The sequence below is a fragment of the Neomonachus schauinslandi genome, chromosome 2 (assembly GCF_002201575.2).
Source record: "Neomonachus schauinslandi chromosome 2, ASM220157v2, whole genome shotgun sequence".
Lineage (NCBI taxonomy): Eukaryota > Metazoa > Chordata > Mammalia > Carnivora > Phocidae > Neomonachus > Neomonachus schauinslandi.
This window is the reverse complement of record NC_058404.1, coordinates 54,474,296-54,500,547: the sequence shown is the minus strand read 5'-3', so window position 1 is coordinate 54,500,547 and position 26,252 is coordinate 54,474,296. Positions and strand designations below refer to the sequence as shown.

The 26,252-nt window shown below is 37.8% G+C and overlaps 1 non-coding gene across 1 annotated transcript; it reads left to right on the top strand.

Moving 5' to 3' along the window:
• Positions 1-12,220: 12,220 nt before the first annotated feature.
• Positions 12,221-12,311, top strand: TRNAK-UUU. The gene is given in 2 exon segments: positions 12,221-12,257; positions 12,276-12,311. It is a non-coding gene; the product is annotated as a tRNA-Lys (tRNA).
• The last annotated feature ends 13,941 nt before the right edge of the window (positions 12,312-26,252 follow it).

The window sequence follows — 26,252 nt, the reverse complement described above, 5'->3', positions numbered from 1 at the left end:
TTTTGTCCTGTGCCATAAAGATGAAACCAATAGTCAAAGAGGAAAAAAAATTCAGGATTTTTCTGTAAGCAGAATTACTTTTCAGAATACCAGGGTCAACTTTCCTGACATCTTGTCTTAAGAATTACTAAGATTGTAAACTGCAAAAATTGGCAGTACCAAGAGGTGGCCCTAATATAATTTGGCATAATTCCAGAGCTGATTTAATTTCTCCTTCCTTTTAGAAGGTGGCAGCACCTCTTCCCTGAGATAGGATATCCAAGCACACTGTATACACACTCTGAAAAATCATGCTTACAACTGTCACATGAAAGAATTTACAAAGTTACATTTCCACACTGTTTTGGCTTCCTCCACATCCTGACAATAACCAGACTATATGTTTCACTTGTTCTGAAGCCATATATAAATAATAGAATGATATAAAGAATAAAACAAACTGCTTTCCAAAAACGGAGTCTGTAAATCACAGAGTGCAGCAAGTTTTGCTTCTAAAACATCTAAACTCTTCCTGGGTGCCAGTAACATCTGCCACAAACGAGTCACTGAATTATTTTTGATAAGGACTGGCTAATCTTACAAAAGGTAATTACTGAAAAAAGAAAAAAAAGAGAAACCCTGGGAATATTACTTCAAGGAGTTTATCATAGATGGAGTTAACAGCACCACAGAAAAAGGGGGTGTAAGTTAAACAAGTAATAGAAAAAGTACTGTCTTATTAAGAACCTAAACAACGGGCCACTGGGTGGCTCAGTCGGTTAGGCATCTGCTTTCGGCTCAGGTCATGATCCCAGAGTCCTGGGATCGATTCCCGCATCGGGCTCCCTGCTCAGCAGGGAGTCAGTTTCTTCCTCTCCCTCTCCCCCTCCCCCTACTTCTGCTCTCTCTCTCTCTCAAATAAATAAATAAATAAAAGCTTTAAAAAAAAAAGAACCGGGCGCCTGGGTTGCTCAGTTGGTTAAGCAACTGCCTTCAGCTCAGGTCATGGTCCCGGAGTCCTGGGATTGAGTCCCACATCGGGCTCCCTGCTCGGCGGGGAGCCTGCTTCTCCCTCTGACCCTCTCCCCTCTCATGCTGTTTCTTTCTCTCTCTCTCTCTCAAATTAAAAAAAAAAAATCTTAAAAAAAAAAAAAGAACCTAAACAATGAGGGGGGATTGAAATCAATGTTCATATTTGATTGACCACTGTGCCCTAAGCCATCACCAGTGACTCTGCCTGGCTGAATTTGAAGGTCATTTGAATTAGGTTAGTGGTGTTTAGGTGTTTTATTATGATGATGATCAAACTGTTTTCTGGAAATATTACATATATAAAGTGTGTAAATAGTAAGCATGCAGCTCATTGAATTTTTACAAAATAAATATTCCTAAATTACTGCATCAAATCAAGAAATAGATTATTATCTTAAAGCTTAAAAGACCCTCTTATGGTCCCTCCAACTCACTACCCCACTCTCTTCAAACACCATAAATTGCCTGTTTGGGGAGCTTATGTAAATGGAATCATGAAGTATATAGTCTTCTGTGTCTTCTTTTGCTTAACATGACTTTTCTGAGATTCATATGGGTTGGTGTATGTTGATGATCCTATTCTTTTCCATTGTTATATAGTATTCAGTTTTGTGAATATACTACAGTGTATTTATCCATTCTAGTGCTGCTGGACATTTGGGTCATTTTCAACCTTATACTATTACGAATAGCACTGTTCTAAAAATGATTGTGCTTGCCTTCTGGTGTACATTTTTGTGTATTTCCGTTACAGGTATACCTAGAAGTGGAATTTCTGGGTTGGAGACACACGTCTTCAACTTTAGTAGATAATGCTCAACAGTTTTCAAAGCGGTTGTGCCAAATGACATTCCCACTGGTGGCTTATGAGAGCTCCATTTGCCCTACATCTTCACTAACTCTTGAAGCTGCCTTTTTCATTTTAGCCATTTTAATCGGCAAATAGTGGTAAAACATAGCTTTTCTGATGACTCATGAGGCTATACAGCTCTTCACATGAATATTGTCCATTGGGGTATCCTCCTCTGTGAAGTATCTGCTGAAGTCCGCATGGTTTAATTTTGCTTAAATGATTTCATTTTTCTCTCTTTTTAGGTGGAAAGTTTGTGTGTGTGTGGAAGACCAACTTGAAGCAGTCCTGTGACAAATCACACACTGCTCCCTCAGTCCTCACAGTTCTATTGGGTAAGTCTCAAACCTCCACCCTCCCCTTTTTTTTTATCAATAAGAATACTGGGTCCCTGGGACACCTGAGTGGCTCAATCGGTTGAGTATCTGCCTTTGGCTCAGGTCATGATCCCAGAGTCCTGGGATTGAGCCCTGCTTCGGGCTTCCTGTTCAGCGGGGAGCCTTCTTCTCCCTCTGCCTGCCATTCCCCCTGCCCCTGCTCTTGCTCTCTCTCCGACAAATAAATGAATAAAATCTTAAAAAAAAAAAAAAAAGAATACTGGATCCCAGAGAGGGAAACTAAGTGATCAAGACAGTGCAACTCATAATTACTAGAAGTAGGATTTAAATCCAGGGTCTTTCTTTAGGTTTCCGATCTTTTCACTTGGAGTCTTGAATCTAGGGAAAGTTGTTTGTCTAGTTTGTCTAGTCATACAATCTAATACATAATGAAGAATACTCAAAGGAAAATATTTGAAATGTATATTTGCATTTATTCTCACATGTCTTTGGAACAATTAATACTCTACTGAAGAGAGGAGTTATTTGTGACAGTAAAGTCCCAGCCAAGCAACTCTTGCAGAATCACAGAATAGAATTCCAGACTATCAGCAACAAGGGGTCGTTAGCCATATATATTTATGATGTCATTCATCAGTCCCACAGACTGGAATGAGTGATTACTACATTTGACATTTCTACAAATCCCTGAGTCAAAGGTAGAAACACAGAGTTTCAACTTCACATTTTACCTATAAAATTCTCCTGGTGAAAACACTTTTTACTAAAGCATTCAAAATTGAATAGAGTCAACTTACTCATCTAGGTTTCCTGGGCCTTTAAGTGGATTTCAAACACAGAAGACATTCTTTCAATTTAGATAATGTTTAAATTGAGAAAGAGAGAAAAGGCAGAAAGGAAATCTGTCATGCCATATGAGTGGAAACAGTTGACAGGCCAAATATAAGATGGTTTATTAAGAGATTACCTAATTATAGAACTTTTATTATGCACATTATTGTAATCATCATGCTATCTGTCTACTTCAAACATGGCTCAAACTAGGCCCCCAGCTTACTGTCAAGATGGATCAAAACAGTTCCATTTGTTGAGCCATCAGAGCATTCTGAATTCTGCAAGACATAAGGTGACACGGTCTGTGCCCTACAGATAAATGATAAAAATTGAAAGCCAGAATTTTAAGTTACTTAATGCCATTTCTGGCTCTTAAAAATATACACAAATTTAAGAAATAAACATTCGATGAGGTTTATATTATGCAATTGGAACATTTTACTCTTTATTTTAATATAAATTAATCCAAAGCTCACAGCAATGCAGGATGAACCTGGAAAGGAGAAATGGCTTCTAGTCCCTGTGAGATTTTACCTCTCTTGGTTTCTATGTCCTTCCCCATAAGTGAGGAGGACATCGTATCTTTAGTGTTCTTCAAGTTGAAAGCCCAGCACCTTTCTATAGTACTATTACTTCCAACTGTAGGAAAGCCTAAGTACTTGGGGGAAAAAAGCCACCAGAGCAAGACATCAAGTGTAATGGAGGAGAGTGATTTGCTTGGTTGGCTTCTTAATCATATGTATCCGGGTACAAAATCCTGGCTCTTCACCTTTCTGGCTGGGCGATTGCAGGCAATTAACTCAACCACCAACGGATCTTAATAAATGAAAGAATGATCCTTGGAGAGTTGGAGGGAATTCTGGGGAGAGAAATAAGAAAGATTCAAATGGAAGGGGAAAGTCTTCACACATATACCTCTTCCCCAAATTCCCCAAGTAACATCTCTTGGAAAACCAGGACACAGATCATGAGACAATATTGACTACTCTCTATGGACAACTTACCATGTGCTAAGTGCTTTACATATTGAAGAATTTGACACACATGTGTATACACACACAGACAGAAATAGGCAGTATGCCGCCTGGTCTCCTCAGTTCCTCTTCTCTGTAGACATATTTAAAGCCCAAGCTTCTTTACAGTTGGATACTCATAATCAGGTTTCAACCAGTATTTCTGCACCATCACACTTGAGGCTTGCTTGCTTGTTAAAGCTACACTGTAGGTTTTTTAAATAACAATTTCTGAAGAGCATCTCTTGATCTCTTCCATGGTCTCCTGCCAGTGATATTCATCAGTTTCCTCATCTCTAAAATAGTAAAAACAGTACCTTTTTCATAGAGTTGTTACAAGAATTAAATAAGCTAATTTTTAAGAAACTACTTAGAACGTTGCCTGGCACATAATAAGAACAATATAAATCTTTGTTAAATAAAATAAATCTCTTTTGTTGTCATTTAACTTTTCTTATTTTGATTTCTTTTCTCACTCAGTTTTCCTTAGGGGATAAGATCTGTGTCAGGGGTGTTTGTATTTCCTACCGGAAGGCAGAATACCAGGCCAAGAGAAAGAAAAGAAAGAAAATGATCTCTTATTGAATAGTTCCAGTAAACCAAGCACTGGACTAGATGTTTTTTGAATAAACGTTCCCATTTAATCTTCCAAAGAACGCTATGAATTTGGTAAGATTCTTCCTGTTAAAAAAATGAGAAAACAGGATCAAAGATCAGTTTCTTGCCAGCTGGGCATAGTCATGGCTCAAACAATAACTGAAAGATTTTTGCCTTTCACATGCTTTTTTTCATTTCTAAAACTGGCTTTTTAGAATTTCCGGGCTGAAAGGTGTTGAAACTTCTGATATTAATGACAGCTGTCCCATCACCTAGTGCCTGTCATTCACCCATCTATCTACTTACCTTCTATCTACCTATGTCTTCTTTATCAATTGTCATACTCTGTGCTATAAGCTTAGAGCGAACTCACTGGCATCCGTTAACCATAGCAAGCGGCATTTCTGAAACTGGGTATCCAGCAAGATACTAATAGATGTCCTCTGAAAAATCAGTTCTGTGATCAACAATGTTGGAGAAGTACTAGATTAAACAAATTTAAACTGGTTGCTTTGTTGCATAACTTCTCAGAAGTTTGAATATCTCAATATTGCCATTATATCCTAGGAGGTTATAGAGTATGTAACCTTGCCAAAATGTATTTTACTACAGGATTTTTTTTTTTTTTTACCCATTAACTTCTCACAAGCTACTGGTGTTTAACAGACCATGGTTTAGAAAATTCTGGCGCTTTTTTTTTGGTAAGAGCCCAGACACAATGAAGAAGCACATAAAAGTTGAGAACAAGTTAACATAAATATCAGACTATCAAGAGGAACCTACAGCCAAAGAACAGGATTTTAATACGACCCTTACAAAAGTAGCTTTTACAGGCCAGTGGCTAGAACCATGCCCAGTTCCTTGTGGGAACACAGCGATATATGTTTAATAATAAATGGATGAATATAAGCCAGTTGTTCTGCTAAAAGAAAATGCATCGCGACACCTGGGTGGCTCAGTCTTTAAGCGTCTGCCTTCGGCTCAGGTCATGACCCCAGGGTCCTGGGATGGAGCCCCACATCGGGCTCCCTGCTCCGCGGGAAGCCGGCTTCTCCCTCTCCCACTCCCCCTACCTGTGTTCCCTCTCTCGCTGTGTCTCTCTCTGTCAAATAAATAAATAAAATCTTTAAAAAAAAAAAAAAGAAAGAAAATGTATCACTATTTATTTTCCTCACCCTATGTGGATTCAAGGTTACAAAGTTACAGAAAGGAAGCGGGCAGAAATAATGAAATACTTCAAAATGTTGGTCTCCTTACTGAAATTAAGCTACTTACGAAAAACTTTTAAAAGGCTGTCTATTCATTTAATAAATATTTGATGAAGTAATAAAGAAAAACTCAACGCAAGAAGAGGGAGACGGTGTGAGGGGCACTAGTACAGAGCCAAGGAACAGACCTTTGAGAATAAAGACCACATGTGCATGCGCACACCTGTGTGCGTGCGCGGACACGCACACGCACACACACGCACACACGCGCACACACACACACACACACACCAATCTCAAGCATTCTATAGAAACACTTTCTTACTCTTCTGAGGCAAACACTTGAATCTTTTTATTATCTTGCTAAAACAGACATTGCTGAAGGCAGGATAAAATATGTCACGTGGGGAGATTTTGACATGGTTTTGAATTATTCAACCACAAATATGCCAAATTTATTTTGGACAACATGATTGACAGAAGAGAAAAGGAATGAGAAAACACAATTGGCCATTTGGTTTGTGAAGTATTTTTTTTTCTAACACGTCTCTCTTCACTCTTCTACAAACCTTCCCCCCCCCCCCCCCCCCCACCTCCTACACGTTTTTCTCCAAGACCTATTTTGGTTACTTCTGAACTTGGCCTTCCAGGTTTTACTAAGAAAATATGGTCTTTAGAGATGAAAGAAGAAAAGAAAGAAAGAGAGAGAGAGAAATTAATTTAGAAAAAATGAGGAAATGGATCAAAGATATTTCTGGTGAAAGAGATTTCCTGGTGAACTTTAGAGGTGAGAACTCTATGGAGCATCACGTGACGTCCAGCAATATTCTTAAACTGTGAAACTTTAAAAATGAATAGCAGTACTTGTTGTCTCCTTCCTCGTTTCATGGAGTCGCACACCTGGATGTGGCCCAGAGGAGATTCTTGGTGGAACAGACCAGCTAGAAGCAATTCATTTGTTCATCTTCCTTGTGCACGCTGTCCGTTTCTGCTTCGTATACAGCAAGGGCCCATTATTCCAGCACTTTTTTTTTCGAACCACGACTCCCTGTGCTTTTTCGAGGAGGGTGCAGGCCCTGGTTACAACCATTACGGAGAGAAAAGAGGTTAAGAGGGAGTAAGAATGCGAGTGTAAATGCATGGGCAAAATATAAAAGACTTTCCCGACCGCCTTGAGTTGCTCCATATGTTCCATTGTTTTAATGGCAGCCCTCAATAGGAGCACAGTATCTTTTAGTCCCGTGTATAAATTTGCTCTGTAAATTAAAATGTTGGCTTGTGCTCCCCTCGTGTTTAAGAAGGTGAGTGATGACCTTGGTGGGAGTATGTTTGTGTAGAAATGTGTCATAAAAGATGATGTCTTGGCCTCAGAAACACAGGGTCCAGGTTTAGTCATTTGTTAAAAAAAAAAAAAAAATCCCAGAGTTAAACATAACTAACACATCATGAGAGGAAGGTTCTTGCCAAATGTGACTTTTTTTTTGAAACTGAAATGTCAGCTTTTACCCTGTGTTTTTAAAGGAATATTTTTAGCATTTTGCTTTAAAGAGTTTCCCTGCTGATTCTGATCACTTTTTAAGTTACAAAACAAACCAGTAAGTGGTGTACATTTTTCACTAAGACGCTAAAATGCAATTGATTGATTATTCTCCTCTTGTCCATTTATTGGGTAATTATGGATGAAATTCAGTGTGGCATTTATTTTCTGACATGATTAGGATTTGGCAGGTCTCATGCATCCATTTATACTCTCATTTTGAGGCTTGGACATTGAAAGATAAGTAATAGATTTGAGTGAGGAGTTGGTTTTGACCTTCTTCTCCCTATCATTTGTGTTCCTAGTTTCCATTTTACATGTTAAATAAAATAAGTTTATGCCACCCACCCACAGAATTCTTTGGCAAGTCACATTTTAAGGGAAGCCCCAAAGACAAATATCAAAAGTAGACTGGCTGTTGGCCATTTGGATGTCTTCTTTGAAAAAATGTCTGTTCATGCTATCCTCTTCTTCTTCTTCTTCTTTTTTTTTCTTAACATATACTGCATTATTTGTTTCAGAGGTGCAGGTCTGTGATTCAACAGTCTTGCACAATTCACAGCGCTCATCATAGCACATACCCTCCCCAATGTCTATCACCCAGCCACCCCATCCCTCCCACCCCACCCCTCACTCCAGCAACCCTCAGTTTGTTTCCTGCGATTAAGAATTCCTCATATCAGTGAGGTCATATGATACATGTCTTTCTCTGATTGACTTATTTCACTCAGCATAACACCCTCCAGTTCCATCCACGTCATTGCAAATGGCAAGATCTCATTCCTTTTGATGGCTGCATAATATTCCACTGTATACATATACCACCTCTTCTTTATCCATTCATCTGTCGATGGACATCTTGGCTCTTTCCACAGTTTGGCTATTGTGGACATTGCTGCTATAAACATCAGGGTGCCTGTCCCCCTTCGGATCCCTACATTTTTATCTTTGGGATAAATATCCAGTAGTGCAATTGCTGGATCATATGGTAGCTCTATTTTCAACTTTTTGAGGAACCTCCATACTGTTTTCCAGAGTGGCTGCACCAGCTTGCATTCCCACCAACAGTGTAGGAGGGTTCCCCTTTCTCTGCATCCCCGCCAACATCTGTCATTTCCTGACTTGTCAATTTTAGCCATTCTGACTGGTGTGAGGTGGTATCTCACTGAGGTTTTGATTTGGATTTCCCTGATGTTGAGCAATGTTGAGCACTTTTTCATGTGTCTGTTATGAAAAAAAAAAAAAGAAGAATGAAGGGGGGGAATAGGAGGGGGAGAAGAACCATGAGAGATGATGGACTCTGAAAAACAACTGAGGGTTCTAGAGGGGAGGGGGGTGGGGGATGGGTTAGCCTGGTGATGGGTATTAAAGAGGGCATGTTCTGCATGGAGCACTCGGTGTTATACGCAAACAGTGAATCATGGAACACTACATCAAAAGCTAATGATGTAATGTATGGTGATTAACATAACAATAAAAAATTTTTTTAAAAAGTAGACTGGCTTCATCCATCTACATTGCTTCCCAGAAAGCAGTTCCCATAATGTTCTGCTGTTCTCACACTAGTTAATCGATTTTTTTTAAGGCAGAAGTAAAATCCGTATTTCAGGCTGACAAAATTGCCATGTAGGGTGATTAATTTAACATCTATTAGGATGTCACATATGTCAATAATGTGCTCTTACAGAAGCATGGCATAGATGCAGACGTCATACAGCTAAAAGAAAATATACTAATGATAATAAAGAAAATGACTAAAAGCATTATGTGCACCTGGAATCTTCAACTCAAGTTTTCCACACATTCACCCAAAGTGTTATCAGTGGTTTACTATCTCCAAGGAATGCCTAGATCAATAAAGATATCTCAGGGAAGATGAAATATTATTGTTATCTACAGGAACAGTGGGAAATAACTACACACAGCCTGTGCCTGGAAAGATTAAGTAAGATCCCTCATGATTTGAACTATGCATATTAACCTTATAACATCGTGTGTCAGCTTAGTCTAATGGAACATAAACTCTAATGCAAAACTCAGTATGTTCTGCTCAGATCAAAGTTCATGTTCATGGATTCAAAGTGATAGCCGGGAGGTTCACTGGATTAAAGCCCAACAAGCTTATTTCTAACTTCAGCGACCACGTAAACAGTGCCTTCCTTCTCTAGGCCATTCTTTATCTATTAAGTGGGGATGCTTTTAAATTAACATTTAAATCATACATTTTTAACTTACCTTGTTGATTGTCTCTGATAATAAACTGAGGCAGCTGTAAACTACGGCCACGAAGACAAAGTCATAATCTGAATGACATGTCATGCTTTCTTGGCACAAAGGTTTCTTTTAATTTTTTTTTATTTTATACTAAACTTACCTCAACATAAATCTGAGTCATCATTTCTGTTAAGAGTCTCTTCTTTGGGCAACCATTTAATTTCTTTTCCATCATTGTTGTTGTTGTTGTTGCTGTTTTCAAGGATGTGAACCTTTTGCAGAACTTGCTTGTCTTCCTACTCTTAATACTTCTTCCAATGGTAAAATTTTAACTCTTAGAGGTGAAAATGACCATAAGAGTAGGTCTAGTCCTCAAACACTAGAGCAAACAGACACCCAATTGGTGCAAATCTCCCCATGTCCACACAAGAATAAATACCCGATCGCTCATTGCAATTATTTTTCAAAAGCATCTCTCAAGTTGCACATTATGGAAATGAGCTCCATCCGTATGCCTGTGCCTGTTACTCGGGCCTGGTACAGACCACAGTTACTGCTAGCAGTCTCTGGACCCAAAATACGGGACATGCTCAGTTACAGGGAAGGAAATTCTCTTGAAAGGATGCAAAGACGAACAAAACAGTTGTTTTTCTTTACCATAGAGATGAACAAATTAGCATTCTGTTAATGAGTACAGCTTTTTTCGTTTGTTTTTCTTTTTTTTTTTTAATTTTATTTTATTAGGTTATGGTAATCACCATACATTACATCATTAGTTTTTGAGGTAGTGTTCCATGATTCATTGTTTGTGCATAACACCCAGTGCTCCATGCAGAACGTGCCCTCTTTACTACCCATCACCAGACTAACCCATCCCCCCACCCCCTCCCCTCTAGAACCCTCAGTTTGTTCCTCAGAGTCCATAGTCTCTCATGGTTCATCTCCCGTCACAGACTTGTACCTCTGAAACAAGTAATACATTATATGGGAAATCGTTTGTTTTTCTAAGTACAAAATTAAAACGAAAGGCTATGAAAGTCATCTTATAACAGCTGATTTTAGTAGAATGTTTGCAGTTTGTTACAGGAGGAACTGGAGCGGTGGGCTCGAAGAATCTTCATCAAACCAAAGACACTACAGAAAAGAGAAAGTAAGCCCCCCCCCAAAAAATGATAGGATGAAAAGCATGTGAGAAGTAAATCTGCGTTCAACCACAACACAGATTCCACGCTTTTAATCCCGTTTTCGCTTAAAATTATATGTTGGAATGTTTTTTTCAATTGCGAATGCCTCCAAAGTAGAACTGCAGAGGGTTCGTAGTAAAATTTAAAAGGGGAAATATGGGAAAAAGCTGAGTGATAGCTTTCCCTCACTTTCAAATACTGATAGAGTGATTACTAAAGTAAGGCAACGCATAAAGGCATACAAGTTGAAATATTTTCTTTTGTTGGCCATTTCCTCCTTCACCCTGCAGCCTCCATGGAACCTACTTTTATTGTCTTTTAAAGTAAAGCTCATTTTTTGAACCTTCTCAAATCCTTTTTGATCAGGGCCTCATTACACCCGCCACAGCTACTGCTCTCAGTAGAACTGCAAACAGGCACGGTGGATCTTTCACATTTCGTCTGAAGCCTGAACTGGTCCCTCAATGCACTACCATTTCCTGAGGAAAGGCTGAAAACTAGACACTGAGCTCAGCCATTCATTGAAAACATCAGGGTTTTTTTTTATTTAGTTTTAATAAAACTTTCAGTTTTCCCCTCATAAGAAGATAAAATTGACGCCTGGTTTTGACATACAGGAACAGGCGCCTCATGTCCGATCATTAGACAATTGAATGTTCTGCACTGCAATTTCTTTTTTAATGGGACTTGTTTGTGATAACTGGGAACATCTGAGCAGAGGTGGAGGGGGCTGCTGGTGTGATACTGGGAAAAGAACAAGCATACAAAAAGAAATCTAAAAGAAATACATAGAAGAATAGAGAGTGGAATTGAAAGTAATTAAAAAAAAAAAAGAGTGAAAGACCTGGGGCGCATTGCTGTTCATTGTAATTCATTTTTCATCTTTTAAAAATGTGATTTTCCACTTCTTCAATGTGAGGCAACAGGATCATAAAATGTAAGCAAAGTAAGTAACACCTAAAACAAAATTTCGCAGACGTGAAGTAATAAAAAAGTTAATAAGAAATGTGACAGGAAAGAGGATTACTGCTTTCTCTCAATGCAAAAAAAAAAAAAAATCTTCAAAATAATTAATGTTAAGAAAACCAAGGATCAAGATACATTCAGAATCAGCGTCTGTCATACTTGCGTCTGTTTCTTTTCCAGGTTCTAAGCACCAGCCAGGTGAGTCGTTCTCACGAAAGCCACTGCAGGACACTGGCATCCCAAGGGTGACAGGTTGCCTACTGATAAAATACCAGCAGCTTTTTTTCCCCCATTTCTCAAAAAGGACATATTTCACAGATAATATGTTTCCAATTTCATATTTTATTCACATAATTTTTTCTTAAACTTTTAAAATGTACAACTGTGTGTCTGCTAGTAACTGTTCTCAAAGGACAAAATAAATGACCAGCACAAAATAGTAACTTAAAAACCTAGCATAAGAGGGATGCCTGGGTGGCTCAGTTGGTTGAGTGTCTGACTTTTGATTTCAGCTCAGGTCTGGATCTGAAAGTCGTGAGTTCAAGCCCCACGTTGGGCAAGTCCACGCTGGGCACGGAACCCACTTAAAAACAAAACAAAACCAAAAAACCTAGGATGAGAATATTTGTTTCCATGGACTCATAAGTTGAGGCTATAATTGTATGCTTTATATATAGTCAAATTTTTTTGCTAGGAAAAAAGTTTCCACTTGGTATATCATATTTTCTGGTGTTCTATGAAGACCACCACAACTTTGGGGGAGCTATTCACTTCAAAGAGCTGGAGATCCTCTCGCATGAGAATAGTATTAATTTAAAGATATGTTCTAACTTATCTTACTGTCCAATTAATAACAATGATAGAAGAGAGTTCTCTAATTAAGCAATAATTAGGCATTTAGAGCAAAGACTCAATGATCTTTCGGTAATTAATGATTTGTACTTTCCTTGGTCACCAATTGAAAGGTGGGAGGAGCTTGTTATGTTTTCTATCAAGTACTTCATATTTTGACTGAAAAGACTGAACTTTTAGACTTGGCTAAAAATGATCATTTCTGATATCATGATGTCTTAAGTTTCTTCCTTTTGGATCATTCCAAATATTTTTGTCCTTGGGGAGGGGTCCACAGTAGGCATTTAAGGTGGAACATCTTAGCAGTCTAGACGATTAAGAAAAAGTCAGACAGATTGCTGCTTTACAAAATATGTACCCAGAGTGTCGTATAAATGTGTGCATAGTAAATGCACAATAAATGTTGGTTGACAGAAGGAATAAGGTTAGAAACTAGGGGAGTGTCGAAATGAGAAAATGAAATGCTAAAATGGGCATAGCCCTACCCCAAACCACACTCCTCAAAAATGCATCTCGGGTGACAGCTCCCCCAGACCTTTACCTCCATAGCTCCACGCTCTCTGCTGGACTGGGTTTTGAAATTTAGAAAATAGATTCTCTGTGATCAAAATAGAAGGCAGAGCTAACTCGGGGTCTCCTAACAACTAAAATCGACCATCTTCTGCAACAAAGTCTCTAAGGAGCAAGTGGCCCCGGCTCACACTGAGGAGCACCAAGACAATTCCAAGGTGCTTCCCATCCTGTCCACGTGCCTCAGCTAAGGAGCAATGCTTGCCCCCACTCCTGCTTTTCGGACCGTGTGGAAGATGGGTTGGAGGGGGGGGGTTGGTGCTCTTTGGACCACCACAGACAGTACAGACAACTAAAATTGGCACAAATATCGCACTTCCTCCAATGTAGTTTTAAGATCCAGAAGTTAGTTTAAGGATAGAAGAATCCAAAAAATCTAGCTGCTCGTCCTTGGATTTTTGTCTTTTGGTTAGGAAAGTCTAAATTATAGCCTCCGCTCTTTGCTTAACAAACAGTGAACTATAAAATAGGGTTGTTGGGGGCGCCTGGGTGGCTCAGTTGGTTAAGCGACTGCCTTCGGCTCAGGTCATGATCCTGGAGTACCAGGATCGAGTCCCGCATTGGGCTCCCTGCTCAGGGGGATGTCTGCTTCTCCCTCTGACCCTCCCCCCTCTCATGTGCTCTCTCTCTCTCTCATTCTCTCTCTCAAATAAATAAATAAAATCTTTAAAAAAAATTTTAAAAAAATAGGGCTGTTGGGTTTTCTCCTCCTTAGAAGTAATATGATATTTTTTCCCTTTCTCTCACCCTCCCTTATGTATAGTGGATATGTCTTAAAGAATAAGCATTATGATGTAAGATATGCATTGTGGTTTGTTAAATGCTGCAGATTTTTTTTTTACTCCCTTCATTTTATGCCAGCTTATAAATATGATTGAAAACATGTTCTTAAAATTATTAAAGTTTTATACGAAAGTTTTGTTCTCCTTTTTAACTTATCACTTATGTGCTATGTAACATGATAATCTGTCTATCTGATATGTAAAATAGATATATATACTTAGCTCCTAAGAATGTTTTCTTCAAATAGATCCAAATGCTGGTAAGTAGACACACCCTGTCCATATTCAGAAAGTGGTTTAGAGCCCCAGGAAATCCAATGATGCAGAGGTACTTTGAAAGGGAGGGCACGTGTTGTGATGAGCACTGGGTGTTATACTTAACTAATGAATCATTGAACACTACATCAAAAACTAATTGTGTACTATACAATGGCTAACTGAACAGGTAAAAAATAAAAAAATAAAAATAAAGATTAAAAAATAATAATAAAAATAATAAAAAATAAATAAAAAAGAAAGGGGGCTACCTTCAATTTTTACAAAACCAATAAAAAAAAGCCATGAAAAGAATACATGCAAGAATACCAGAGTTTGGGAAAGGAGCTTAATAAGTTTATTATGGAAAAATGGTAATTTATCTGTGATAAAGTTCTATATTCTTTAAATGGCTGTAAAGGCAGATGTGTTTATAAGCCAAATTAATTTACAAATTACTACATTTGTGGATGTATACTAAGCAAATGTATAATGAAAATAAAGACATCAATGATTTTTAATTGTATGCTTCAAACCCTACTGTTTCAATAAACAACTTAAAATATACACGCACACGCACACACACATATATAGATATATAGATATAGATATATATACATCTATATCTATATATATAATTTCTATTAGTCCACTCAGAAGACATGTAATAGACACTGAAACTGAATGTTTAGTCCTTTCTTAAAAGCCTGACACATGGGCTTAGATTTCTTTTTATGCCCCAACATGTGCTAATGTAACAAATGGATATAACTTCCTTTTCAAACTATTCATATCTTAAACATTCTCCTTTACTGTTTTGCCTCAAGTTATGTTTTGAACAAAATGGAGGACATATAAACAAACAGCATTTGATGGTTGTCTTGCTGACTAAAATTGTAACACAGTTAACTAATCTCCCAGAAGCCAGTTTAAATTTTCAATAGCAAAATAGTCATCAAAATTCCACATTCCGTATTTCCAAATTCTGTTTTTTCAAATTGTTTATTGACATTAAGATCATTATAAACATACATTCTGTGAGGAAATTTTTTAGACTAATAACACTGTAAAGACTATATCACTAAGGAGGCTGAGGCTCTGGTTTGGATTAGAAAACTCATTTTTAGAATCATAGTTTCGATTTGCAGCAGGAATGACTCAGCTTCTGATGGCAATATTGTGTACTGAATGCGTAGTGATTCAGCCTGGGGAGTTGTGGGCATAGTAAAGAGGGTAGATTTTCTTATAAAAATGTCAGGGTTTTTTTTTCCCATGTGCATCCCTACAATCTGTTCAAGAGACAAGTACCATTCCTATCATAACCGTAAGACAAAAATGTTTGTCAGTTACAAGAAGTCAAGCAAATATTAACCTGAAAATGTCTGGATTACAGTTTATCTAGAGAAAATGGCATATTCTTTCTGGGCAAGCAGAAAAGCACAGTAATATTATTTATTTTCTATTGCGTATTTCCAGAGATGAAGTTGATTCTTTCCAACTTTTTATTTTGAAAAATATCAAACCTGCCGACATAGTTAAAAGAACAGAATGAAGACCAACATATCTTAGATTCACCCTTTTTAAAATATTTTGCTTCATTTGCTTTTCCTTTCCTCTTCTCTCTACGTTTATACTTCTTTATGCTTATCCATTTGAGAGTTACTGTCAATGTTAACACTCCAACCTTAAATACTTCAGCACATATCCACCTCAGATCAAAAACTTCTCCTACAAAACTATAATATCATAACACACCCAAGAAATTTACTAAGATACAGTACTGAAGACTTTATTGTTTTGATCTAGGATCTAATCAAGAATAACACATTATATTTAGTTGCCATATCCCCAGACTCCTTTAATTTGGAATGGATTTGAAGTCTGATAAACTGAAATGCATAGTTTCAAAATTACCTGTCTCTGGGGTATCATCAATTAATACCGGCAGCAAATAATCGTGAAAATCCACCTTAAAAGCCTGGTCTTGTACCGAATGTTTTAAAAAATTCTATAATCACTTCACTGGAAAAATTTCTTCCAAATTCAACTCACCTCAGCTGCTGTGAGGTAAAAAATACAAGAGGCAGATTTGAAAGGACTCAGGTGCTTAAACCACACAGACCCCATACATTAAGTTCAGCATTTTGAATTGAATCCCAGATTGAATTGGTAGTCAGCCCAGTTTATACAGGACAAGGTAAATGTGCTGGCAAAGATGCTCTAGAGCTAGCCAATAAAATAAATATTGATTTTAATTGGGACCTCACTCTTCAAACACACTGCCTTTCTTGTTACCAAAATCCTAACTGCTGTATTACCCAAGAATTTGAACATATTCTTACAGCAGGTTTATTAATATTACTGACTACTATTATATTAAATTTACTTTCCTTATCAGAATAGTTCTCTTCCTCACAGTTAATATATTTTAAGTAACATATCAGCACGTCTTTATTGGCAACAAGATTACTACTCCTTATTCCCTTTGAAAGAAAATGTTCACTTTATCAGAAATGCAGTGGTAGAAATATATCTAAATGATTAAGAGGAAAATATTTTATAACTGAATTTTATGTCTCATACACAGTTGTGTGCATAAAAGTGCATATCTTATCTTGTACAGTAAGATATTAATAAATTTCTAGCAGTGTACCAATGCTTCAATGCTTTTAATAGGTAAATAGATACACGACAACTAAATTAATAAATGTACTCAAGTTATTTTCCAAATCCTGTGTCATATGCACATGAAATATTTTGGTTCATCTGAAATAGAATTCTTCATCAAAAAGAAAGAAACATATGGTGATAGTAATGAAAATACCGCTGTTTTTCTGTTTCTAATTTTTATGTAAGACTCGAAATCAATCAGAGACTGGATTTCAAACTTGAGGGTAATAGACAAAGGCAACAGTGTGTCCAGTTTGGGGGGTTTGTATTGCCACCTAGTGTCTAACTCCGTAAAGGACCTGGGTTTGAACATGAAAGCAGTTGGGCCATCTGAACAGTCTCTTGGAAAGGGAAAAAGTAACTTCAACACTTTCGATCAAAGCATTTCTTAGCCTATCTTTCTTTTTTAAAGTCAATCCATTGTCATTAGCTAGTCTATATATAAAAATATTAGGAAAGTCACTCATTCAAAGGTAATACGAAGATAATGATTTGTGTATATATAATGACATGCATTTGCATTCAAAATTGATTTCATTATTATTTTTGGATTAGCATAAGCATTTAAAAGGTGTAACCCCTGATAAGGCAAAACATATTAATAGCTCTCCAGCTTATTCCATTGATATTGTCTTGACATGTTACTACTGACTTTCTTCACTTTTTAAATTTACTTCGTATAAGAGAATCTAATTTGAAGAACACATTTTATATGCTCACGGTTTTTTCCACTTGATAATTAGGTTCTAATTTTAGAAAATGATTAGGTTCTAATTTTAGAAAAGGAGTCATTTGTTATATTACCGTAGAAACTACTTCAGTTCCCCACCTAGATGTCCAGCAGTTCACTGAAATAGGAAACCAATGGAACGGATTTAACTGCCTTCAGCAGTGCAATGAAAACATTCTAGTGAAAAGTTCCTAGAGAGATGACCCAACAAAGCTATAACCTAATGAGTCAATCCGACACACCATTGAATAGTCACATTTTCATCCCTTTCACGTCATGAGCATAATGCTTTAATGAAGATTCCATTGTCTGAGGAGTGGTTTAAATTGGCGTTTTATTGGTTTGCAATACGATTGTCAAAGTGCAACTCCCTTCTTTTATGAATAGATATGGGCAGTTGGCATAGAGATGTGATTTTCTGTTAGAATGGCCTGATAAAAATCAGGTTTCGGCCTTTAAGGTTTCGTTTTAAAGTCAAGTTGAGTATTTGAGCCATTAATTTTATCTGGGATGAGGCGAGCCTGAGTGGTGTATGCAAGTGATAACCACTCCTTCTTTGAACATAAAATGCACAGTTTGGCTTTGGCAAGGTTTCAACAGTGGAAGACTTAGTGCTTGTAGAGTTCTCCCTCACATACATGGTTACTCCATTTATTTATTTATTTTTTTTCCTTAGCGTGGAGAGTACTATGGAATGTGAAAAAAATAGCAATAGTGAAGTTTAGTGTGTGTGTGGAGATATATATGCACACTCCTGCATTATTTTCAAATAGAAATTTTACTTTCTGAATCACACCACACTAGAATGTGAGTCTTTGAAAATTTAAATGTGGTAGTGGTTTATTTTCTTGAGACACCTGCAATAATAGAAGCTGTATATTTTGTCATTTCATATTTTTTTTAAAGATTTTATTTATTTATTTGACAGAGAGAGACACAGCGAGAGAGGGAACACAAGCAGGGGGAGTGGGAGAGGGAGAAGCAGGCTTCCCGCCGAGCAGGGAGCCTGATGCGGGGCTCGATCCCAGGACCCTGGGATCATGACCTGAGCCGAAGGCAGACGCTTAACTGACTGAGCCACCCGGGCGCCCCGTCATTTCATATTTTTATAAGGAGGGCATTGTCTCGAGGGCTTATGATCTTCCTAAATTACCAATTACTCACAAAATCAGGGCTGAGTCCTTACTGCTTTCGCCACGATTACCAATGCACTGATTAAAATAAGACCTCATAAAGGTGTATGTGTGAAAATAGAGCAGAAACATGAGAAAAAGTTTTACCAAAAGATGAAAGAGGAAGAAAATTGAACCAATGCTAATTCTTCGTGTAAAAAGGAAAACGCAAGCCGGTATACTTCTAGAGGCCTAAATAAGATACTGCAGCTAGGATTTCCTGATAATAATTAAGCTTCATAATTATACCAAAAATTGTATTTTCTCGGTTTTATTTAGTAACAAAACAGCTTTTTCCAAGTCTTCTTAACCTTTTGCCAACCTTCTCTACACACATACCCATGCAAACGCTGACTTGTGAATGTCACCTCTATGTCCCCAGTCTCGCAGACCCTATAGGAAGATACTTCTCTTTCATCATTTCTTTCAAAGTTAGTATTTTCCGTCTTGAAAACCCATAAGGGGATGAGCTCCTAGAAGGAGAACAAGGCCAAATCAAAATTAGGGATGAAGGAGACCTGGAAGTCTGCCTGCTCCTTTATAACCTTGGTTATCCTACTGCTAGATGGGGACGGAGGCTCAGAGCACATTTAGAATCAGGTGGGGAAGTCCTAGCTTCACGGTGTTCAACCCTGTGTCACAATACAAATCAATCGTCCACGTTTCTGGAAGGGAACTAGTTCTGGAAAAGTAGCAAGAGTGGAGCCCTGGCAATGGTAATTCATGTTGGCTTCTCCTATTAGACAGCAGTCTTAGCTCCTAGTGCCTCATATGTAGGGATTCAATAAACAGTGTGACATGAAATTGAAATGAAGCAAAAATGAAATTACAAAGGCTTTATTTTTTTTTTTTTGAGATTTTATTTCTTTGAGAGAGGGTGAGAGTGAGAGAGATCACAGAGGAAGAAGCAGACTCTCAGCTGCGCAGGGATCCTGATGTGGGGCTCAATCCCAGGACCCTGGGATCATGACCTGAGCCAAAGGCAGACCCTTAACTGACTGAGCCACCCAGGCACCCCACAAATGTTTTATGTGCAAAGAGAAGCCAAGTAGCTTTGGAGAGCTTTAATAACTATTTTAGGAGACCAGCAAGTTACCTCAAAATAATAAGTTGTACCCCAGTAGGCTCAAAGGCATTATTAAAATATTCTAAATTAACTAATTTTGACTAATTCTACATATGAAAATGTATTGAGAAGTACAAGAAGAATAAGGCAGGTCTCATGGCCTAAATCTATGGAAACTAGATGCAAATTTTGAAAACTTTCTAAAAGCAGAAGGAAGGCAAGAGTAAATGTCAATCCACTGAAAAAGACCACATTTGCAGACAGAGTTCAAGGGAGGGGAAGATGGCGGTGGGCCTGGTCATATGGATGCAAGGAGTCAGGATCTATGCTGATCTGGAAGAGCCATTTGGACAGGGACCCACGGGCGTGAGTAGGGAAGTCAGTGCCGGAAGGAGGAGAAGCAGGCCTAGAGGCTGGAGTCTAGAAGTGTACTTGCTTCCATCTGGGCTTTGACTGACTATCCCCATCCATTCAAAAACAAAACAAAACAAAAGCGACTGTGTTCTTTCTGTCTGACAGATGGGAAGAGGTGTGTGGAAAAGTGTGTGAGGAGGACAAATCATATTTATTGACTCTCCTCAAAGCGCCAGGCCTTATGCTAATTGCTCTACCCTTATTACTGTTCCCAGTAAGTTTATACTCTAGAAAAAAACAAGAAAGCACATCAATAACTACAGCACGAGGTAAAGATGAGAGTTATTATATGAGAGTTAAAATGTTAAGAGAATTCCCAAGCATGGAGACGCCACCACTCTGGCTGGTGGAAATCAAGAATGGCTTCAGAGAGGGGCGTCTGGGTGGCTCAGTCAGTTAAGCGCCTGATTCTTGATTCCGGCTCAGGTCATGATCCCAGGGTCCTGGGATGGAGTCCCACATCAGGCTCTGTGCTCAGTGCGGAGTTTGCTTTTCCCTCTCCCTCTGCTCCTACCCTCGATCTCTCTCACTCTCTCTCTAAAATAAATAAATAAAATCTTTAAAAAAAAAAAAAAGGATGGCTTCATAGAAAAGGAAGCATATTGGTCGGGTCTTGAAGGTTGTGCAGGACAGAAGATGAAAAAGGAGAGACACCTCAACAGAGAAAGAGCCACTCCGTGTGGGCTTTAAGTATATTTAAACTGTACTATGTGGGAGGTGAGGGATATTAGTGGTATAAAGCCATAGAGTAGAGGGGTGAAGTTAGATTTTGAGGAAGGTATTTTGGTGCCAAGAATAAAGTTGTGTGAGAGTCTGATTTTTAATTAATTAGGTTGAGAAAAAAGTGTGTGCACAGATGTAATCTAATCAGTCTTCAAATAACTGAACTTTATAATAGCTTGATGATCAGAGTGGATCCATCACAAAAATTTCAAGTTCAAAAAATCTGAAAGATCATTTAGTTCAATCCCAATTCATAGATTCATAAATTAAAACCCTCAGAGGTTCAACTACTTCAAGGTCACATAGTCGGTGACAAAAGTGGAACTCTATTTGGGGTATCTGGATTGTTGGACCAGTGTACCTTGCTTTGGCCAAGCTGCCTCTCCAGAATATATTTAATCTTTTTAAAAATATATAAAATGGATGCCTGCTATAAAACTGGGCACAGATTTTTTACTTGGCTCTATCATTTGAATAAACCTAAATTTATGTTACCCTGGGGAGGCAACAGAGTATACTGGGATTTGGAAATCCAGATGGTTGGATTAGTATTCTGGCCCTGCCACATCAAACCTTAAGCAAATTACTGAGCCTCCATTGAATTTGATGTACTCCTTGATTAAATAGTGAAAATAATAATAATCTCCCTACAGCCAGTAGGAGTAAAAGGGAAAATGTAGGTAAGATATCTAGTTATAGTGTCTGTTAGCTCATAGACATTCACTATGTTTTCTTCCTTTCCTTCTGTCTCATTTCCTAGGGAAACCTGATATTCATTTGGTTCTCCAAAATGGGACATCCTGAATTTTTTGACAAAGTATATGACATATGATGAATGTTGTTATTAAATGAACGACTTTCCCTGAATATGCTATGCTCTACTACAGTGCTTTTCACAGTGATATTATTCATTTAACTTGCAGAATGAATGAATGAATGAATGAAAAGTGCAAGTGACAAAAAGTGAGACCAGACCGTGATATTTCTTGGGGATGTGAAGTTCTCAGAGACTTTCTCCAAAGTAGGGTGGTAAATCCTATATTGGCTCAAGCCCTCTCAAATCTAAGGACTCCTCAGAGTATTCCATGAATAGCTTCATGAGGTCCCAAATCCTAAGCAAATACTTGCAACAGTGTGTGCATGTGGATCTTTCTAAGGTGAAGGATTTGTAGCTTTCATAGATTCTCAAAAGGTTCTATGATCCCCCAAATATTAAAAATCACTTGCAATATGATAGCCAAACTATGGAAAGAGCCTAGATGTCCATCAACAGATGGGTGGATAAAGAAGATGTGGTGTGTGTGTGTGTGTGTGTGTGTGTGTGTGTGTGTGTGTATAAAATGGAATGTTATGCAGCCATCAAAAAAAGAAATCTTGCTATTTGCAATGATGTGGATGGAACTAGAGGGTATTATGCTAAGCGAAATAAGTCAATCAGAGAAAGACAAGTATCATATGATCTCACTGATATGAGGAATCTGAGAAACAAGACAGAGGATCATAGGGGAAGGGAGGGAAAAATGAAACAAGACAAAACCAGAGAGGGAGACAAACCATAAGAGACTCTTAATCTCAGAAAACAAACTGAGAGTTGCTGGAGTAGAGAGGGGTGGGGAGATGGGATGGCTGGGTGATGGACATTGGGAAGGTATGTGCTATGGTGAGCACTGTGAATTGTGTAAGACTGATGAATCACAGACCTGTACCCCTGAAACAAATAATACATTATATGTTAATTTAAAAAATTTAAAAAAAAAAAGAATCACTTGTGATAAGCACCATACTTCCTAAGATGCAGCCTTCCCAGCACCACAGCTCTTACGTTTTGTTGGAGGCCATGTTTTATTTGCCAATACCACCTCACAGAGAAATGGCTTCCAATCAGGATCTTTTCAGGAAATGGTATTTTGATGTTTCTAAAAGCTGTAGTTAAATATCAAATGTACGTAATAGAGAAAGTAGTCTCAGCAAAAGAGTAGAGAAACTAGAAAGTAAATTCAAGGCATTATGTTGAAATTCAATGTGAGTACGCGGTTGAAATTCAATTAAATAAGATATATCATTCCATGTATATGGGATATATGGAAAGCAAGCTAAATGTAGGAGTGCAATTTATACAGACATGGTAATTATCCTATGAATTGATGAATTGATGAAATAATGGTACTTGGCAGAAAGGAAAAACAGCATCAACAAATATTTATCAAGCTTCCACTGTGATTGAAGCTCTCTCTATATAATACTTTACATTCAATTAACTTTCTGACCCACAAATTGGAACATATATTGTGTTGAAGAAAGAAATATCCATTTTCACAATGATTTGTCATTAATTAGAAGTTACATCTTTTCATATTAAGTGTAGTTCAAATTCACTGTATTAGCAACTCTTAATGTACCACCTATCTCAGTGTATTTATTCAGTTGCTGAACAGTGGTTTTTGTACCCTGAAAAATTTCCATCATCAGTTTTTCAGTAAGTAAAACATCATTAATGTGGCAAGTGGGCTTGTCCGATCTGAATGCAGTCTCACACTATTTCCCAAGATAAGGAAGAATATTTGGAGCCACGCAGATGTTTTGCCGTTGATGCCACTACTGTGGACATGAAGGACCCTCTGTGAGATGGGAGGGTTCCTTGGTGACATCCTTGGTAGAGCTTCCATTCCTTTTTTTTTTTTTTCCCCAATAAAATCATTCCAATTCTCCTTGGAAATGTATTGATCTTGTAATTCCAATTTATGAAGAGATTGCTCTTCTAGTCTCAGTCTGGTGGAGCCGATTCGACCACCTACTCCATGAGTGAGTATTTGACCCAGTTCTGGTGAGTCAGAGCCACACAGAGTCAGTGTGAGTCAGATGTCTGTCATTTGCAACCAAAAGCAAGCCTGAAACATTGGCCTGAATTCATTTTCCTTCTGGGATTGTCTTGCCACTTCCCTTTCAATATTACCCGTACTCCTATTACCTATGTGGGCGCCACGCTTCATCATGCACACTTCTAGAGGGGCTATTATCACTATCTTGAGGTAAGAAAACACATTTAGGTGTTCTCATGATTATCATAATATTTACATAGTGCTTTATTGTTTTTCAAAGCACTTTCACATGTACCATCTTGTACATTTTGCCTATGTTATATACAAAACTTTTTCTTATAACCAGCTCACAATTATTGGAAACAGTTCAAGAAGCCATAACTAACTTAGAGAAACATGGTCATTGTGGATTAAAAACAGAAAAAGTAATCATTATATTTAATACTTATTGAGTGCTCGGCAACCCTCTCGGATCCCCTCCCTCCTTGGGAGCTTTGTGCTATCACTCTGCTATCGCTCAATAAACCTTACCTTGCTGCTCAAAAATAAATAAATAAATAAAATAAAATGACTTATTGAGTGCCCATTAACCACCACATTCTTTCTCTTTTTAATTTTTTTCCAGTTTTATTAAGATATAATTGGCATACATCATTGTATAAGTTTAAGGTGTACAGCTTAATGATGTGACTTACGTATATTATGAAATGATTTCTGTTCTAAGTTTAGTTAGCATCCATCATCTCATATAAACACAATGAAAAGAAAAAGAAAAAAAATAAAATGTTTTTCTTGCGATGAGAACTCTTAGGATCTACTCTCTTAATGACTTTTGTATATATCATGCAACAGTGGTAACTAGAGTCGTCATGTTGGACATGACATCCCTAGTACCTATTTATCTTATCACTGGCAGTTGGTGCCTTTTGACCACTTTCCTCCACTTTTCCCTCCCTGCAACATCCTTTTCTGGTAACCACAAATCTGATCACTGTTTCTGTAAGGTTGGGGTTTTGTTTGTGTTCCTTTTTTGCGGCGGGGAGAGGTTTATTTTGTTTTTGTTTTTGCTTTTTTTTTAAGATGCTACATATAAGCGAGATTTTACATTACTTGTCTTTCTCTGTCTGACTTATTTCACTTAGCATCATGCCCTCAAGATCCATTTACATTGTTGCAAATGGCAGGATTTCCCCATTTTTGATGGCTGAGTAATATTCCATTGTATCTGTCTACCACAACTTCTTTATCTGTTCATTTATTGATGGAGACTTTCATTGTCTCAGTGTCTTGGCTGTTGTAAATAATGCACTATAAACATGAGGGTGCAGATGTTTTTGAGTTAGTGTTTTAGTTTCCTTTGGATACATTCCCAAAGGTGGAATTGCTGGATCATATGGTAGTTCTACTTTTAATTCTTTTGAGGAATCTCCATACTGTTTTCCACAGTTGCTGTATCAGTTCACCGTGCCACCAACAGTGCATGAGGATTCCCTGTCCTCCACATCTTCACCAGTATTTGTTACCTCTTGTCTTTTGATGATGGCCACTCTAACAGGAACCACCAAATTCTTTAGATTTATTACTCTCATTTCCATTGCAAGCATTTCTATAAGTCAGTGTTATTAATCCCCTTCTATAGGTGTGGTTTAGAGATGTTAAGTAACTCAACCAAGACCATGCAATGGTAGAGTAAAGATGAAAACCTAGTTCTGCCTGAGTCCAGGGTCAAATTGTCTAACCACTGTGTTAAACTTCTGCCCCACTCACAAAGAGAAACTCCTGTATTTCATGGAGCTCCTGGAGGAAACAGCAAGGGCACTAATTTCCAAAGTAGATGAATGTATGTGTTACCACTGAAGATATGTTTAATTAATATTGACTTTATCCCCTGAAGCTTCTGTTCCAACAACCAGAATTTGGGGTCCTGAGAACTGAAAATAAGAAAAGCATTGCTCCATGATCTCAATCTTAAACAAAGAGAAAGAAGGAAGGAGGGAAGGAAGGAAAGAAGGAAAGAAAGAAAAAGAAAAGAAAAGAAAAGAAAACCTCTCAGCTGGAGACAAGGTCCATGTTGGGAAATGTAATCTCTGCTCAAATGGATAAAGGCATTAGAGTGAAAAATGAAATTGTTAAGCTGAAATGATGGGAACTGAAAAGGGTCACAGACGGATGGAAATGGAAATAAACTAGATCTATCCGCTGGCTGCTATTTTGTTCACTAGGGGCTGCTGGTGCAGATTTTGAAGTCAAAGGTGAACTATGAATTCCATACAGGCTACTCAGTCTCACATGTGGAAATAAAATTCCAAGAAGGAGGACATAAAAAAAATTGCTTTGATAGATTCAAAGAGATATTAGCCAGTCACCCTAACCATAGAGAATAAAAGACTGTTTAAGAATTGCATATCTGGCACACTCCTCTGGATTCTTCCTGGAGATCAGTGGGT